Consider the following 20,058-nt stretch of genomic DNA (forward strand, 5'->3'; position numbering starts at 1 on the left):
CACACTTTGCAAAGCTAATGGTTCAGTGATCGATAGCCTTAGCAGTGCATTCTGGTGTTCGTGGGGAGCGTTCGTATTTGGAATTATGAAGCACTGGCTGGCAGAATGTTGTAGTATTCTTATTTTTTCCACCACTGGAATGAGGACAGTCTTTAAGACCACTGCTTGTTGATGCCATTCCAAGTTGCATGGGATCTAGAGGCCACACCTGGAGGGAAAATGAGTACAGATTGTGGGTGATAGACAGGTGTATCAGGAAGAGAACGGGGAAAAGTAGGAATGCATGAGCAAAGAAAAACTGAGAGTTGGTCATCCTAGCCTTGGGATGGAGATATCTGTGATCATACACAGAGGGGAGAGATCTCGCCACCTGACTCTACTTTCACAAGCCTTCATAGATATCAGATTGATTGATTGGATTCCTTGCAGAGGTTCAGATCAGTCCATGGAAGGTGGTAGAAACCAGCAAGTATGATCCCACTTGATCTCATTTATGCATTTATGCCACCTGGTTTGCCATGGCCAGCTTCTGCATAACAGCCTTGACGTTCCTCAGTGGTCTCCCAACCAAATACTAGCCAGGACTGACCCTGCTTAGCTTCCAAGATCTTGTGAGATCAGGGTACCCTGGACTATCCTTTCAGGTTTTAACATGTGTGTGTTTTGAGTCGGCACAAAAGGAAGGTTAAAGGAGTGTTTTGAGGTTAAAGTAAAATTCTTTCAAGCATACCTGCATGACTGTTGAATCAATATTTCTACAAACTGCTTGTCCACAAACCGGAATTTTCTCTTGCAATAGGATTGTCAGCCTCCAGGTTGAGACGGCCGTGATCCTGGAATCACAAAGATCACTTTCCCTGAAACGGATAGCAATATTCAAGGGTGGTCACCATGGTGTTACATCCCAGTTCTTTTCTCCCTTTCCACATTCTTCTCTCCCTAGGCTCTTCTCTCCCTTTCCACATTCTTCTCTCCCTAGGCTCTGCCCCAGAATATCCAGGAATTTCCCAACGCAGAGTTGACAACCCTACCTTGTAGTAGTTCAGCAGAAGAGTTTTTATTGGTCTAATGGCTTTTGGTGTGAAGGACTGGAGCAGGCTTTCTCAACCAAGGTTTTCTGAAAGGGTTTCCCAAATGGGTGGGAGCTGATAGCCAATGATGGGCTTAGAGGGAGTGGGCCTTGAGTGGGCATGTACACAGTTATTCTTCCCAACCACATTCTACACGATCACACCACTTCTGGGGGTTTTCAAAGACTGAAGAATATTTCAGGAATTTCTCGACAGTAAAAAAGTTGAGAAAAGCTGGATTAGACTAGAGCTTTTGGGGGATATAGACATGTGATTGAAACCAAGGATAAATGTTGTCCCCCTTGCTTTTTAACTTCTATGTGAAGCTGTTGAGTGAGGACATTTGGGAGAAGACAGCCTTCAAGATATGCTGGCCCATATGAACTCAGCTATCTCTTGGACTTCCATCAGATCCTAGGGAGGCCATGGAAACTGTGAACAGGTGTCTGGAGTCAGTTTTGGAATGGAACTTTAATCCTGATAAAATGGAGGTGTTATTGGTAGGGGGGAGATTTGTCCCATAAATGGATGGATGGATAAGGTTGCATTCCTCTTAAAAGGTGCAAGCTTGTAGCTTGTATGTGTGTGGGGATCTGCTGGAACCAGACCTCCTATTGAATGATTTGGTCTCAGTGGAGGCCAGGGACACCTTTCACTAGTCCCAGGTGGTAGCCTGGAAAGAACTTGCCACTTAGCAACGTGCCTGATAATATCTAGATTAGATTTCTGCAGTGTGCTCTGCATGGGGCTGCCCTTGAAGCCTGTTTGGAATGTACAATTGAGACAGAATAATGTAGGCAGAATGCTGACCAGTTGTAGGGGCTGTATCATTCCAGTTTTGTTCCATTTGTACTGGGTCCCAATTTGCTTTCATGCCCAATTTAAAGTGCTGCTATAGACTTTTAAAGCCCTATAAGGCTTGGGGCCAGCATATCATGTGCGAACTACTCATCTACACCAGTTTTCTTTGAAAGCCCTACTTTTTAGGTACTCCTGTCATCTGAAGCTTAGGTGGTGATCTAAGGCAGGGCATTGCCGGTCAGGGTGCCTAAATTTGGAATTTTCTCCCATCTCTCTTTATCACTGTATTCTACCAGGGCGCAAAAACTTGTTTGGGGGGGGGGGGTTGGGTTCCACCACTGGTTCTTATTATCCTTCCTCTCTGTCCATATGTTTTTATGCATTTATATTTTATGTGCTTGTGTGAGATTTTATTTAATTGTTATGCATATTGTACATATATTTGTATTTCAAATGCTCGTTAGCGTTTCAATGTTTATCAGCATGGGGATCCTGAATTAGGTGGAAGTACTCCACAGACATGTCAATAAGTAAATTCATCGTTTGATATGAGGGGCCTTCTCTGAAGCTGTTATTAAATCTTTCTGGCCCTCTAGAAATATACGCTGCAATCTGTTCTGACCACAGCAGAAGTTGTTTGAGTAGTTCTCCACCCCCGGAATGGTCACCATCAAAGGGGGGGGGGGAGACTTAGTTTATAATTTTCTTTTAGCTGAACCAGGCAGTGTCCAGGGAGTTGCATTCCTGTAGAAAAAGCTTTTAGCCTAGATGTGTGTTGCTGTTATGTTTTACATCATATGCAAGAAAAACATAAAAACCGTTGATCAATAATGGTGGGGAGGGTTTCCCCCCCCCATTGTTCCCAGTGGTTGTATACATTTGGGTGTGCTGTATCTATATTCTTCATATCTACATAAATAGATAGATATGTGTCCATTGCCATCCAGAGAGAAAACCCTACGAGAAAGGCAGCTGCTAATGGGCATTTAGTGGCTGCCGCTTCACCGTCTCTTCCCACCAAGAGTTCATTGTCCTCCCATGTAATGGAACTGAAATAGGCACTGCAAACCTAAATAGCTTCAAAATAGTAGGCTAGAGTCCCGCAACTTGCCCGCGGACACTTTAATGGAAACATAAATACCATAATCATATGCTTTTTGCATTCATTTTGCTATTAAAAAGAAAAATGCCCATCTGAGAAGAAGAGACCTCTAGGAAGTGGTTTTCTGTTCCATTAAAAATGGAATCCAGTTGTGTCCCAGGCATGTAAGGCTGAAGAATGTTTGACCAGAGCAGAAGGACTGAAAGAGACTTCATCTCCTTTGTTTTGTGTAAGAACCATGAATGCAGTTTGTTTAAAAAAAATGCCCCCCACAGTTCTGATACGCTGCTGACATAGAGAAACAATGGGACATTTTATTTTGCTGTGATGTTTGTGTGTATCTAGCAATATTTACCTTAGCTTAACTTCAGAGAGGCAGTGACATATTCCTTTAATATAATTTGTTTTAAAAAGAGAGATTTTTCTCTCTGAAGCTTCTGTCTATAATCATTCCTTAATATTCTGAGACACCTCTTACTACCGCGGCAGAATATTATAAAGTAACATCAGGGTAAATATTTCTTAATGGAAAAGCAAGATACTTGAATATTGTATTAAACTTCATTATTTGTAATGTCAGTTCTGCGAATGATCTTTAAAGTCTGAGGGAACCACTCACGGCATATAAATCTAAGCTTTCTGCCAAGCCCATAGGAGATGGCGGAATGAGTTATTACTCAATGTAATGTGTTCTGTAAGTGCTAAAAATTTATTTCTTTTTCTCTTAAACAGAGAGTTATGACAGATCTTTGAGCTGCCATGAGGTAGTACCTTCAGAAGGCTATAGTTAAGTGAAAGGCCATGGTTTTATTACTACTCTTAGTCCCAGTGCATTCTGGTCTGAACTGTTTTGGTTAAAGCCTGTGGATTTATTAGCTTTTATTCTTTGCTTTGGTAACTCATAGGTCACCAAATGGACAACTTGCCTAAGCTTGGGCCCTACCTCACCCTGGAAGATATCCCTACTGAGGTCAGTTTTAAGGGGGCGGCCAGAAGCAAACGTGTGTCCCATGCATTCTAAGAACTTCACAATGGTATTCTTATGTTGCATGAAAACCACACTGCCACTGATTCTGCACTAGGAACCTCGCTGCCCTAGCTCCAATGCAGGAGTACCAATTTAGGGCCGATGAAGCACACTGGACCAAATAGTTCTTTCCTATAGAGCAGCGATCCCCAACCTTTTTCAGGCTGAGCACCGGGGGGGGGGGGAGAGGAAGGCCCGGGGACCAGGGGGGACAGGGAGGTGTGGGTGCTGGCAAGCTCGATGCACCGGGAGCATGCTGCAGAAGGGAGGCACGGGAGGGCCAGCGCAAACACCCAGGTGTGGCAGGTCCACGCCTGCACATTTGCGCTTGCCAGCACCCACAAACACCTGTCCGTGCCTGAACCTCCCCGCCCCCCCCCCCTGCAGTACGGCACTCGCTACACCGGGAGGTGGCCAATTGCTCCCGGCGCAGCGAGCACATTCTGTGGATGGGGGTAGGGAGGCGCAGGTGCCCGATACCGGGCCATGGCCCAGTTGTTGGGGCACACTGCTATAGAGGGTAACATGCAAACAACTTATATGGTTTTTCTAATGGGGTAAATAGAAACTCTGAAAGGAAATATTTTGAAATGAGGTAAACAGCACTGGGGGGGGGAAGTTAATCTCCATGAACTACAGTTCCTATGAGTCCCTGCCGGAATGCTGTCGGCAGGGGCCCATGGGAATTGTAGTACATGAACATCTGAAGTGCCACAGTTTGGCCACCCCTGTTCTATACTTTAGCTCAGGGTAGTCAAACTGCGGCCCTCCAGATGTCCATGGACTACAATTCCCAGGAGCCCCTGCCAGCGAATGCTGGCAGGGGCTTCTGGGAATTGTAGTCCATGGACATCTGGAGGGCCGCAGTTTGACTACTCCTGCTTTAGCTGATCCAAATCACTGTTACTGCTTAGCAGTCAAAATGTACTGAGGGTTAGTTGGATCCTCTGGTTCCCTCATGATTTTCAGACTTCAGTGTGCATTGGAGAGATTTTTAATTCTACTGTTGGCCACATAAACTGTCGACCCCTCATCTTTTCCACAAACAGAGCGCTAAAAAAACTGTTTGCTCCTCTATAGACTCGAGAAAGAAATATGCCGCTAACTTCTGATATTTAGTGATCTGGGCTTCTACCTCTGCCTTTCCCCCCCACCATGGATGCAATAAAATTCCAGTTTTAATATAAATTCATGAGGATTTATGCAGAGCCCCTATTGTGAAGAATATTTGCCGTGATTCTATCCCATGTTTGGGTTATGACTTTGGAGGGAGTGTTGGGAGGATTCATAAAGGGTTTTATACATATAATCTGAAGTCTCTCCAGTAAGACCGAAAGCGCAATCCTAAATGGAGTTGCGCACTTGTGAGCCCATTGAAGTCCACGGGCTTAGAAGGGTATACCTCTGCTTAGGATGACACGGCGAGGCTTGATGTGGCTGTGGGAGCCTCTCGGCATGGCATTTACTGGGGACACAGAATTGTGGCTGGTTTGCTTGCTTGCTATTCTTAATGAGATTTGCTTTATAGTTGCAGGGCTATACGCTATTTTCTTTATTCTTTCCCCCCCCCAAAAGGCTTCTTTACTACGCACTATAAATGGGAGAATGTCTGGAAAGATAAGAGAGGAATGAGCTTCTCTTAGCGGGTTGCAAAACGGGAAAAGAATGAGAGGCCCACCCAAAAGGATACCTTATGGCTGAAATAATTGAAGGTCACTTAACAATCACTCTTTGTTATGAGCTCGGTTCAGCCCTGCCAGTGTTTTCCTTCAGCGCAACAGCTGTCAAGAGCGAGCCAAGAGAGTTCTACCAAGTCCAATTTACCTCAGGAGTGATTCAGAACTTGTCACCTTTAATCAGTATAATGCTACAATCTATATGCAGAACTGGAACGGGGAGGCATGTTGCTGCCAGGATATGGGGGGGGGGAAAAACGCACGGGGTTTCTCGCAAGGGGGAAGCGGAGACGTTTTGCTCACGTTTCCGAATGCAGCCGTTTGATATGGAAAGCAGCATATAAGGTGCCAGTCGGCAGAGTGTTTGCCTTTCCAGAGCGTCCAGGGATTGCCATGTGGGATGAAAAGCACAGAAACCCGGTGAGTTGTGTAATCTCATAGTGCTTTGATTCCACTGAAGTGAGCTCTGTGCTATGAAAATAAAATTATGTACCCCATTTGATTAAAGCTGTATTTCACTCAGTTAATGGAGGAGGTATTGTTCTAGCCGCCAGGAACTGTGCCTCGTAATTTTCCTCCTTGCAGCATTCTCTCTGACCTCTCCATGGTCCGTAGTCCAGCCTTACTGCTCTATTCAGTGGATCGCGCCTGCTGGTTTGAGTAGGGCTTCACCGCATTAGGGGCCCAGAGACGTCTTCCACATGACTGGTCGATAAATAGATTTCCTCACGAGCAGGATCTCGTCATGTGACCCGATTTCTGTTCCGGGCATGTCAGGCTATAACCGTAGGGAATAGTTTATCATGCTAATCTGTCAGCGAAATAATTACTTACACAACTTATTATTACTTATAATTACAGTAATATGAAACAATATAATATTTGTCAAATGCTTGGCGTTGTGCATTGACTATTCTTTATTGGTTCCCCTGGAATTCTTAGTCTTGCTCCGTTTGGCATCCTGGTGATTTGATCCATTATATTAAACTAGTAATCAAGCCCGCTGCAGCTAAATGCAGCGGGCGCTAGGTACTTACTGTGGCGTAGATGGTTCAGCGGTGGCTGGCTTGATCGTCGGCGGCTTGTTTAGCGGTGGCGGCGGCGTTCTCTTGGCGTGTGCAGCGCTCTCTCGCCTCTGGCGAAGCACCCAGGCCAGCCAGCGGAGGTCCGGCTCCTCGGCCAGCAGCGGCAGGAGCTGGGAGAAAGCGGAGTCGCGCTGGGCGTCGCGGCTGCGGTGCGGCTGCGGCGTCGCGGCTGCGGCGTTCTGTCATAGTGGGCAGGCCTTGATCCTTCAGTCGCGCCGGGAGTTGCGGCTGCGGCGTTCTCTTGTCGTTGGCGGCCTGGCGCGGTGAGAGGCGCGTTGCGCCTCTCGCCGCGCCAGGCCGCCAGGCAGGGAGCCCCGGCAGCCGCGCTTCGCGCGACTGCCGGGGGCTCCCTTGGGCGGCGGCCTGACGCGGTGAGAGGCGCTTTGCGCCTCTCGCCGCGTCAGGCCGCCAGGCAGGGAACCCCCGGCAGCCGCGCTTCGCGCGACTGCCGGGGGCTCCCTGGGGCTGCGGCCTGACGCGGCGAGAGGCGCTTTGCGCCTCTCGCCGTGTCAGGCCGGGAGCAACTGCGAGCCGCGCTGCGCGCGGCTCGTAGTTGCTGGGGCTGGGAATCGGAGGGACCAATCGGCAGGCGCTTCGCGCCTGCCGATTGGTCCCTCCGATTGTCTGTCGTGAGGAAGGGTCCAATCTGGACCCTTCCTCATCACGGACAAAGCCCACCTCAAGGCCCCTTAACGAATTATTTAGTCCGTGGCGCCCGTGGCTTCGCGCCTCTCGCCGCGCCAGGCCGCCAGGCAGGGAGCTCCCGGCAGCCGCGCTTCGCGCGACTGCCGGGGGCTCCCTGGGGCTGCGGCCTGACGCGGCGAGAGGCGCTTTGCGTACATAGATTGTGAAAGATGCATATGGCAATGGGTGGTAGCATGCTAGAGGGTGATACAGTCCTGATTTTCTTTCTTTCCAAGCTAGTAGTAAAGCCTGTCGCACCCTTAAAGGCCTGGTGTGGGTCTTTCCAGGCAAGCTTCACTTAGACCATTTACGCACTGGGAACATCACTGCCCCAGCTCCCGTGCAGGAGTACAAATCAGGGGAGGATGAGGCATACCGGGCCAAATGTTCCCCCGTGTGGGTGCAGGAAGAGGTGGGGCAACCTGCCATGGCTAAAACTCCAGCCTGCAGCCCAGCATGAATCCTCCAGTGCGTAAATGGCCATACACACACAAATGCAGGTCATCACCAACGGGTCATTCCTAGACTATAAAGATCAGCTCTGCAGGGTAAAATGGCTGCTTTGGAGGGCAGATCGTAAGAGACCTCCCGCTTCCGAACCGCAAGGAATATCCCCAACCCAGTGGTGGTTAATCTCCAGGTAGTGCCTAAAGATCTTCTGGAATTAGAGCTCATCTGCAGACTGTAGAGATCAGCTCCCTAGGAAAAAATGGTTGCTGTGGAGAAGGGACTCTGAGGCATTGCACCCCACTGAGGTTTAGGGATGTCAGGCTCCAGGCAGGATCCAGAGCTCATCTCCAGGCAACAGAGATGTGTCCTCCTAGAGAAAATGACTGCTTCGGAGGGTGGAGTCCAGGGCATTGCCACTAGCCTGCTACCCAAAGTACCCTGAGTTGGGGGTCACCCACCCCCACCCCCTCACCCCTCAACAGGCGTCCCGGTGGCCTTGCCCGCAACCTACCTTTGAAGACCTGCCTTTTGCACATGGCCAACCTAACATAAACTGAATTGATCTTATAGTTCATTTTTCATGTTTAGCATATGTAAATATGCGGTGTGACTGCACAGTCGGCGATAATTCATGGCCGTCTTCACGCATTATGCAGGGGCTAGACCAAGGTTGCCATTCTGCCTCTCAGAGCCTCCTTGTCGGGGAGAGCCGGATCCCAGTCCTTGGTCCTGACCCAGCTTGAGAACCACTGCTCCATCCTTAGAGCTCTTTAATATCTTCCTGTTCTAGTATAGCTGTTGCAGCTTCCACAGTTGCTTAACCGCTGTGTCTAGGTATGTATCAAAGTTTGATTTCCTGATATATTTACAAACCTCTAAAGCGATGAACTCTCATGGGGGGGGGGAAAGGTATATCACAACCATACAATAGCACAACCATATAAGTCAAGTTTCCTAACCTACTTAAAAAATGCTCAGCTGTACCACTGAAATGTGTCAAGCCACAGCCACTGAATCACGTGGACAGAGGTCTCTACTGGGCTGTCATGAGAGCGGCCACAGAGACGGGGCCAGCAGGAGAAGGGAGCATACACATATAGGCAATCTAATGAACCTGCTTTTCTCCACCCGTTCCAAAACTAGATAAATATATGTCAAGTCAGAGATGAATGCATCTAAGCTGTGCTAATTAGCAAGATGTGATTTAAAGGTTGCTAAAATCAGAAAGGCTTATTCATTTTTCATCAATAATCACTCTCCTTAATATTTCATCAAAACTTGCTGATTCTTGAACCACCTTCTAGTCTTTGATTCATTATGATTGCAGACATAATTTAATCTCTTCCCCCCCCCTCTTTTTCTCATTCAGAGATGCTCTCTTTCATCTCCATGACACTGCTAAAGATGCTTCCAACATTCAGAGGCTGCTAATTGATCTAAGTTTTAAAAAATTGTTCTTAAGGCTCAGGTGTTAGTACTACAGAAATGGATACTTTGTATACAGACTGTTCCACCTACACCCCTTCTGTATACTGGAGAACAATGTGTACAATTCTGTTCCATGTACTCTTGAAATCAAGGAACCTTGTGACTTTTTCTCCATTTGACCAAAACATACATAATTGTGGTACCTCTCCCTCTCCTTCCCTCCCTCCTCCCTCTCTCTCTGAGTACATCTTATAGATTCAAGGTGACACAGCATACTGGCTCAGAAACCCATTCAATTTGCAAAACTTGTGATTGCTCGCTATTCAGAGTGTTTCTCAGAAGCCCACTAGAAAGAATTGCCTATATTCCCCCATAGGGTTCACAGTTTTGAACTGGATATCTTGGGGGATTGAACGATATTGGAGAATAAGTGAGTCTGAGGAGGCTGTAGCAGACAAAGCCCTAAGTTCATGCAGCCATTGATTTTTAGACCTCTGAAGTTATATGAATGGGCTAGTCAGCGCTCTGTCTCTCCTTCACATTGCTCAAGGCACTGTAGCTGCCAACAAATCAATCTCTTGTGTTTCATATGCACAACCAAGTACTGCTGGTGGGATTTCACTTCCTTATTCCCATTTGTTCTTAGGAGTATATTAGCAATGTGCAGTCCTAAGCAGAGTCAATGGGATTTGCAAGCAGGTAACTCTGCTAAGGGTTGTGCTGTTGGAGGGCTATAATCCCCCACTGTATGCTGCAATACCATGAGCATCAGAAAGACTTGTTTTTGAAGCACGTCTTTTTGGCCACACTCGCTTTTTGTAAAAAATGCAATCAAACTAAGAATAACTTCTGATTTGATCAGTTATATCTGCATCAGCCTTCCTCTTTTCCCATTGAGAAACCCTTGAGACAATCTTCAGACTTCGAGAAACTCCGGAAGTGGCACGGTTGTGCAGAATATGGTTGGGAAGCATAGCTATGTACATATCCACCTGAGACCTTCCTCTTCCCACCCCTCTCCAGGCCCATCATTGGCCGTTTTGGGAGGGGGGGCAAGTCAGCATGACCAAATATGGTCATATCACCCAATAAATGTTTAACAAAGTTTAAAAAAAAACATTAAAAATGTAATTACCTCTCACCCATCTGGGAAAGCTTTACAGGGCCAACAGGAAACGCCAAGGTTTCACAAAACCCTGGTTGAGAAAGTTCGATCCACATCCTCACAGGTTAATACTACCACTAGTACACTATAGATCAGGGGTAGTCAAACTGCGGCCCTCCAGATGTCCATGGACTACAATTCCCAGGAGCCCCTGCCAGCATTTGCTGGCAGGGGCTCCTGGGAATTGTAGTCCATGGACATCTGGAGGGCCGCAGTTTGACTACCCCTGCTATAGATAATCAATAGTGGCATGAAAGTAAAATTGTTTCACTTTTACTGGAGGTGAGTTGTGAGGGGAAAGGGATTGGAAGAATGGAGATGAAATGCTAAAGAAGAAAAAGGTAGGAAAAATGGAGACAGGGAGAGGGAGATGGGAGGGGAAAGGCAGCCGAAGATGAAGGGAACTGAAATGGGTAGAAGGGATAAAAAGAAGCAGAGAAGGCAGTGGAGCTACAGTACAGTGTGGGGAAGGGAAGATAACAGAACTCAAGTCCTCTTGGATTCTCCTGCTTGTATAATTTAAAATGCATGAGTTGAAAAAAAAATAAAAAAATTCCACCATTAGCTGTAAGATTCCTGTGTTATTATATTGAAGAGAGGGAAAGTAGCATTAAGTTATTGAGCAAATGTGTCCCGATAACTACAGTCATTTAGTCAAGTACAGATCCTGGCCACGGTTGCAAGGAAAAGCTGCATTTTTTGGATGTAGACCTCCTGGGTTGTTGCACTCTCAAAAGCTTGTCATCCTTGGCAGGCACATTTGTGGCCCACACTACGCATTAATGCTTCTGGTTCAGAGGAAAGCCATCCTTTTCCCTTAGTATGCATGACGATTCACCTTCATTTGAATTTCAAAAAATGCCCTCCAAAGTCCTGCATAGATGGACAGAGCTCTAAATTGTTTGGCTTCTAAAGCCACGTTGAAACGGTTTGTGGGGACTGAATTTCATTAACTATCATTAGTCATAGCTTTTCTGTTGGCGGGTAAAAATTGCTAGTGTGAGGCATCAGCGTGTAATAGGACAATAGTCAGAACCTAGGCTGGAATAATTTCACTTTACTGGGCCCTAAAGGTCTGCCTTTCAGGGCTGTCCAGCAACGTTACAATTCCCTTCATTATCTAAATAATAATGGTTGTGTTTTGTAGGTTAGTACAAAAATGTGTGTCGTTTACTGTATCAAAGATGGGCTGCAAATTTTTTCTTTAGTGAAGTTATATCTGAGAATTAAATGGATTCCGTATGCTAGTATAATGGTATACGTATAATATAAGGTAAAAAGAGATGAGTTTTGTGTCTCGTCAGTGTTAAAACTGTCGTATATATCATGATTATGGATGTATAATCCTTTTTTTCTCTATAAGAGCAGTTACGAAATCTGCCATCTCCATGTATAGGTCCGTGTGTGTGTGTACATGTCTCTCCATCAACTTTCAGAAGGCAAAGGATGCAGAACTGAGGAAATGGAGTTATTTTCCTGGGAGAGGAAGAAATCTCTGAGATTTTATGGCTTTGCCACTGGGAAGAGGAGAGAGAGGGAGGAAGTTATCCGTTTAGTCCCCGTCCCCCCGCCATTCTCAAACCTCAAAGTCCTCCATGCATGAATGGTATAGAAGGCAGGTGCTCTGTGCAATGAGCCATGAGGTATTTCTGGACCTTTTCATCTCTCTGCTGCATAGCCGCACACCTTTGACCTCAAAGGACAGGACAGGAAATATAAACCCAATAGATTTCCATCACCCCAATCATTATCTCATTCTCTTGATGCCCTTGTAGTATAATAAAAGATACTATCATAAAAGAAGAAAACTTTCATCGACAGAGAATGAATGGGAATAAGCTCCCGTGTTGTGTGTAATGCATTCTCAAGTATGATGACACCATGAACGAATGGCCTCCAAAATGTGCTATTGTTGACAGCCTTGCTAGGGTCTTATGAATGGACCTTGCTAGAGTTGTGGCTTGCTAGGCTTGTTGAGTTCATCCATCTCCTCCTCAATACACAGTGCTTTTGAAATTGCCACCTTAAGAAGGGCTCTGCTGGATGAGATTCATGGTCCCTCTAGTTCAGCAGAATGTTCCTTTTAGTAGCCAGTTCCTTTTAGTAGCAGAATGTTCCTTTTAGTAGCCAGTGACATGGGGGCAGTTGCTCTGGAGGGCCAACCAATAAGGCATGAAAACTAAGGCCTTCCTCTGATGATGTATCAGAGCAGTGGTATTCTCCGTATGTTGAGGTTCCCTTTAGTTGCCATGGCTTTTAGCCATTGATAGACATATCTTCCATGAATCTGCCTAACCTCCTTTTAAAGTAAGGTGACCGGATTTTAAGATTGGTAAAGCGGGACACCATTGACCGAGGGGGGGGGGGTTCTTGATTAAAAATTTGGCCTATATGGAGCAACAAAAAGTTTCACAGAATGCACAGAACACAAAAATAGTATTGTATTTGTATATTTGTATATTTTTTAATTTCAACATAAGTACAATTTTCTAGGTACCCCCAGATGTCCTACCAAAAGTGGGACAAACTGGTCACCATATTTTAAAGCCACTTGTGCTGGTGGCTGGTGCTACACCTACTGGCAGTTATTTCAACAATTTAATTACTCACGGAGCAAGCCAGTAATTTCCTTTTGTTTCTTCTGAATCTATTGCTCATTAACTTCATTGGGTGCCCTCAAGTTCTAATATTACAGGAGGAAGGGGGAAAGCTCTCTGTATCCAGTTACACCAAATACGTTGAACATTTTAATTAACTTTGGGAAAGGGCGGGGGAGTAAAAAATAAGCAGAGTCCTTTTTTTTTTTTAACCTGTATCTTACAAAATGAAACTTAAAGGGAAAGGGGATCCCACCATTAACCTTTTCATGTTAGTGCTCCTTCCATAATATTGTTTCCTATCACAGAAGACAGTTTTAACGGGTGCTTGAAGACTATCCGTCCCACTTACGATAGAGAAACTGTGGCATATTTTAGTGCAGGAAGGGCGGGCTATAAAAATAAAGCTTTATTTATAATTATTTAAATTGTCTGTCCCAGTATTTAACATTGTACCAGAATCAGGTTCTATCTTCCTGGAATTGTTCTCTTGCAGCCTGATTAGAAGAGGCATTCTCTTTGGAATTTCTAGAAACATTTTGTGTGACCTCATAAAGTTCACAGCACTCCTTTTAATATTCTTCTGATATTTTGGATAGGAAATGTATCTTGCTTCAATGTATATTTACTTTCAAAAACATTTGCATCAGTTTAAACCAGGGGTAGTCAAACTGCGGCCCTCCAGATGTCCATGGACTACAATTCCCAGAAGCTTCTGGGAATTGTAGTCCATGGACATCTGGAGGGCTGCAGTTTGACTACCCCTGGTTTAAACCATCTATATCAGGCGTGGGCAAACTGTGGCCCTCCAGATGTCCATGGACTACAATTCCCATGAGCCTCTGCCAGCGATTCATGGGAATTGTAGTCCATGGACATCTGGAGGGCCGCAGTTTACCCACCCCTGATCTATATGGTTCAGTGCACGCCAGCTGCAATTAATCAAAACTCCCTTTCCAGCAAAGAAGGGCAAAAAATTTTCTAGGGCCTTTTATTGGATTTTTAAATTGCAAATTACATGGATTGTGAAAAAACGGAGCAAGGGTAAATCACTTGGATTGTGGAACTCCTCCTCTGCACATGTTCACCTGGCACTGAATTTGCAGTCCCTTAGGCACTGGCCAACAACTGATTATTTTCTCAGACTTTGAGCAGTGGCCTTGTTTTTAGTGTATTTCGTGACTTTTATAACTATTCTTCCAAGTATTTTATTTTATGATGCTGCTTTCATAGTTTTCATGGGCACAGTTTGCACATTCAGTTTGTGTGCTGCTACCATTTCTGTTACCTTTCCGTGTCTTTAAAAGCATGGTGCTTTGGAGCGTGTAAACTGTGATAGAAGTGCAATCTTCCACATGGAGCCGTCATATTACGTCCCTTCCAACAGTTGCATATCAGATTGGACACCTCCAATTTCATGGTCCTTTCCTGGCCAAAATCCCAATGTCATGCTAATATCTTCTCCTTTTCTTTGCACGCAGTATACTTGCCTATCCTGACCTAGATAGCACAGGCTACCCTGCTCTCTTCAAATCTCGGAAGCTAAGCAGGGTTGGCCCTGGACAATATTTGAATGGGAGACCACCAAGGAATGCCAGGGTTGTGACATGGGGGCAGACAATGTCAACCCACTTCTGAACATTTCTTGCCTTGAAAACCTTACAGGGTTGCTGCAAGTCAGCTGCAGCTGTCCCTTGATGGCTCGTCCCACCACATCCATACTTGCCTATGTCAGCTAAGCACAGAAAAGGCATCGCAGATAAGACGATTCTGTCGTCAGCATATGTACCTTGGGATTTTAAGGCCATTAAAGCTATGGTGATGCTTAAGAAACTAAAATTGATGATTTTGTAGCTATATCTCACTTAGACAAAAGAATATTGTTTGCTGATTGTTTTCCAGCCAAGTTCAACTTTCTTCCCAAAGCTTTGATGTTTCATGCAAATTATTGGCTAGTTTCTTCCCTCAAATTGTTGGAGGAAGCCCGAGAGCTATACAGGGTCGGAGATAGAGGGATAGGTAGAAAAAGTATTCTGTCTACTGGCACATACAGAACCACTTGTTAGTTTATTGATAAAGCAGCAAAGTGAACATTTAAAAAGTGACAAGCATTTTCTCGCCCTGTCCTAGTCAGTTAATTTAGTATATCTCAGGTGCTGACAAGGAGGCAAAATGGAGGGAGACAAAGCCAGGAGGGTTATGGAATCAGCCCTTAGGCTTGAAAACCTTGCCTAACTAAGAGACAACCAGCTTCTGAATGTTTTGTGTGGGAATGGGCAGGAGGCTGCAGTTTTTGTGTTATAAAGAAACAGTTTCTTCCAATATTACAAGACTCAGCCCTACTTCTGAAATCAGACACTTAGACTAAGCCCTGATAATATCTTGACTCAAAATAAGCCAGGGAGTAGGGAAGGGGAAGAAGGGGAGGCTGTCGATAACAAGAAAGGAGATGTCAGAGATGGTAGATTGTTGTTAGGGATGAAATGCAAGAGTTCAGTGGTTGCTGTCTCTAGTGTGGTCAGGGTTAAATTTCTAAATACCGAGGGATACATGGATTTAAAGTGCAGCCTTTAGCTACACCCTTCTAAGCCCATTTGCCATTATTCTATGAACCTTATTTCTTAATGTTAAAGGTATGGAAGGAGAAGGACTGTAGTGTCTCAAGGGATGAGGAAAAGGAACTCTGCTTATGCTGAAAGGAGCTTCCTTTATTAACTATTATTATCTCTGCTTAAGAATTTTGTAAAATGAATGTGAAGCCAACTTAGAGGGAAGCCAGTGTTTGTTTTTGGATTAGCGTGAGAGCCAGCAAAGTGTGGTATTAAAGAACTGTGGACTCTAATCTGAAGAAACAGGTTCAATTCCCCATTCTTCTACAAGAAGCGTGCTGGGTGACCTTGGACCCGTCATGTTCTCTCAGAACTCTCTCAGCCCCATCTACCTCACAAGGTGCCTGTTGTGGGTAGAGGAATGGCAAGCTCCTTTAAAACTCCTTATAGGGTAGAGAAAAGCAGAGTATAAAAACCAACTCCTCCTTTTTGCGCATTGGCCTGTCTCTGAGTGGGAGTTCAATTGTACTCAAAAAAGGAAGCCCTGTTCATAAGTTCTGGAAAGCGATCAACCCATGTATACGTATGGTGAGGTGCACTTGAATTGCTTCCTTGTTACAAATAGAGCACTGAGGATGTGAGCCTAGCCAGTTCGGTGTAAACAGATAGAGGACCGTGAAGGGTTAATTCTTTGCAGGGCCAGAGAACTTTAACAGGCTACTCTAAGCAATCCGGTTCGCATCAATTGAGCACAGAAAGGCTTCTGAACTGGATGCTGAGGAAGATTCACTCTGGTTTCAGCACTATCTGAGAAAAGTCAAGTGCTAACAGTTTTGGAATTCAGCCCCAACTGAAAGCAGTTTAACACAGACAGGAGAACTGGGGAAAGTTGGCAAGGATGAGTGAATAGCTCGACAGACTCCTATTCAGACTGGGAAAAGGGATGGATTTCCTATTTAGAGAAGATATTCCTTGGATATAGTTCTAAATAGTGGAGTGATGCCTGCTGTGCTCAGAGAAGGAACTTGGGTGCTTAGTAGTGTATCCCTGCCCTTGGAAACCTGAAGAACCAATTAAAATCAAGAAAGCATACTGCAGGGTTCAGGAAACACTGAAACAAAAAACCCTCATCTCAAACATTTTAAGACTGTGTGAGAAGTTTAACATTCTCACTTGCTGGAAATATGAACTATAGTTTGTGAAAATATTAAGTTTCTCGTTCTTACTGAATCACCTCAGAAATTTTACCCCTGATTTCACCTGACCTTTCTCCTCTGTGATGAATAAAATATTTTGTTAATCTGGAATATAAAAGCTTCTCTAGTACCATTACAGTTAAGGGGGCTTTCATTCCTTCCCTCAGGTTTATATATATAAACTTCATATATATAAACTTCTTATATATATATAATTATGTTATATATATATAACATCAGGCTGTCCAATATTCTAATGACTTCCCTTTTTCAAAAGTGGGATAACATCAAAAATGGCTTCTAGTTTAGGTGACAACCAAGCAAGTAGCAGAGAAGTACAAAGTGCTGTATATTTAAGGGATAGTTTTAAAATGTGATGATTTCATTAAGAAAACATGGAACTGGATTTGATTCCCCACTCCTCCACATGAACCCTGCTTGGGTGACTTTGAGCCAGTCACAGTTCTCTCAGAATTCTTTCAGCCTCACCTACCTCACAAAGTGACTGTTTTGAGAAGTGGAAGGAAGCCCCTTTGAGATTCCTTAGGGCAGATAAAAGTGGGATAGAAAAACCAGCTCTTCTTCAGACATGTCACATAGAGGACAGCCACAGTCGATATGTAGTCAATTCTGCATTCAATTAAATCTATAGTAACAGTTAGGCAAACAACCATGTAGTATTCTCCATGACGTTTTTGTTTACTGCTCCTGTGATAATATCGCCTCATGCTAGGAATATTATATTCTGCTTGAACACGTTAAAGACAATTGCTGTCACTGGTCTGAGTCCTGTAGGACTAAGCAAGCTCTTTTGCCATAGTAGAGAAACGCTTAATCCCTAATTCAGTGGGCAGAGTAGGATTAAGAGAGATTTTGCTACAACATTTGGCTGAGGGCAGATGTCACCTAAGGAAATTTGTCTTTGAGAAGCTGTTAGTGGCTGGGCAATTTAATAGAAATACCTACTATGGACCAGGACTGTTGATGTCACTTTTACATTAATGTGCATATATATGTATGTCAGATTATAAAAGGACTACATTGCATTGCCAAAAATGGCACTCTTTTCATGAATATTGTCGTTTGACATCCAGGACTCTGAAAAGACACTTAAACAAAATTAGCTCCCTTATACTGTTGAAACATTCCTCGAATGTCCTCAAGGCCTTCTATCTCTTTGAGCGTTCTTTTTGTGTTTTGTCGGCGGTTCATTTCCCAAGGAATTAGTTGGCCAAAGTTCTGAAATTAAACCCTGTCTGCCAGTTCCGTTGTCATTCTGCCTTTATTCCTTTTCCCTCAGAGCCATTTAAACATGGATGACACAGCAGGACAAGCAATATAAGTTATTTAGATGCTTGCAGTTCAATCACATTTGTTGTGCCGTGTCTATGAGGGTGTTACGAAAGTTGATTAAGAAAATTAATGATGAGAAACAAGTGGGGAAGAGAGCAGAGAGCAAAGCAGAAGGGGAAAGAGTGGAATTCTCTGGAAGGAATTAATTGTGCAAAAGTCAGAGTGAAAACACCTCCTGGAGCCGAAATCTCCCTCTGTTGTGAGTCTTTGTCTGAAATAAAAGTGTATAGCGTGAAGATGTATTGTTAAATGGTGCACTTGGGGTGGGCAGCAGGAACCAAGACCACCTTTCTCCCCTTTAATGTGTTCACTTATTTGCAACCTCTGCTGGGTTCCAAGAAGCCAAGAGTGCTGGAATTAGTAAGGTCAGATTTTGGACACATCCATGGTGGAGTGTCAGGAAAAGTTGTCTGCGTGCTAATGCATCACTCCAGCTTCCTCCTCTCCCCCCCCCCCCCATGAGAGCTTTTGGCCTGTCACTTTATAACAGCTAACATTGTTTGGAATCCTGGAGAAAAAGGAGTGTGAGAAAAGAATTTATCTGCAGTGCTCTGAGATAGCGAACTTTAAGAAAAATAAACAGATTGTGCATTCAAAGGGTAAAATATTCCAGGGCTATTGTCCCATTTAGCTTTCTAGTGCTAATCATAGGTCACGGAGGGGTCATGGTGATCCTGTGTGTTTAACCTTTATTAAAGCACTAAGGAAGATAGAATTCTGCTTTGAACTGTTTTATGTTCTACACAATTTCCCTTGCTTTCTTTCTCTGCTGAAAAAACATGAGTTACCAGATGCCCCTTCCTTTAATGGTTCATTTGTTCCCAGAGTTTCAGAGTCCTATACATCATGTTTCTGTGGAATGTTCCCCTGTTTCAGACATCACGGAGTTCTCAGGACCGGCTCACTCCTGGCTTGCATCCGCGATCCTCCTCATAAGTGTCCTGGGTTGGGTTCCCAAATACCAGCTGACTACTTAGAAGCAATATAGTGGGAATAGGTCATCCAAGTGATATTCTAATGCTGTTGATTTTTGAGACCTTTCTCTCTCCTCCTGCTTGACACTGATTCAGTCAGGGGCTCCAAGACTTGTGATCTTGGGCTAACATAATGAATTCTTAATACCTGTGTGTGCTCAGGCTCAGATGCATGAATGAATCAGAGTGTTCAGCAACAGCTCCTGCACTTAGCAGGCTTTAATGAGCCCTCTTTCACTTGGTGAGGATTCATATAAGGGGTAGTCAAAGTGCGGCCCTCCAGATGTCCATGAACTACAATTCCCATAAGCCCTTGCCAGCGAATGCTGGCAAGGGCTCATGGGAATTGTGGTCCATGGACATCTGGAGGGCCGCACTTTGACTACCCTGAGAGCCTGGCTTTGCACCTTTGATGGTCAACAGAACAGTGTCTTTTGCCGGCTGCACTTCAGGTCCCCAACTCTAGCTCCAGATGTAGTTGTTCTGGAATTAAAGACCTTACCATCTAGATCCAGCTTCTAGTATGGCTATTAGGGAGGGGAACGAACAAGAAAATTCCGGTTAGGTTCAGGGTGTTCCCTGAAGATTTCCGATTTAAGAATAGACTATTAAAGCAAATACATACAAAAACATTTCTCATTGGGTTTTTCTTGACTGATAATATAATATTTTTAAATGAGTTTGACGCATAGGTCAATGTTGTGCAGATAGGAACCTGACTGAAGACATTGGATTTGCAGGCCACACATTCAAGGAACTAGGTCTGTTTTTTTTTTTTTAATGTTCAGAGTTGGCATAAGAAATACAGATTTCAGAGGGGCCCAAACTTTGCAAGGAATAAAATTGAAGTGTTAGCATTTGATGTCATCAGGTGACAGCCACCTGGATATTAGCTGGTTTC

At 44.6% G+C, this 20,058-nt stretch overlaps 1 protein-coding gene across 3 annotated transcripts in view; it reads left to right on the forward strand.

Moving 5' to 3' along the window:
• PARD3 (par-3 family cell polarity regulator) overlaps nucleotides 1-20,058 on the forward strand; it is a 550,919-nt gene that overhangs the window by 440,540 nt on the left and 90,321 nt on the right. The gene's annotated exons all lie outside the window — the stretch shown is intronic.

This window comes from Paroedura picta, chromosome 11 (genome assembly GCF_049243985.1).
Source record: "Paroedura picta isolate Pp20150507F chromosome 11, Ppicta_v3.0, whole genome shotgun sequence".
Taxonomy (NCBI): Eukaryota; Metazoa; Chordata; class Lepidosauria; order Squamata; family Gekkonidae; genus Paroedura; species Paroedura picta.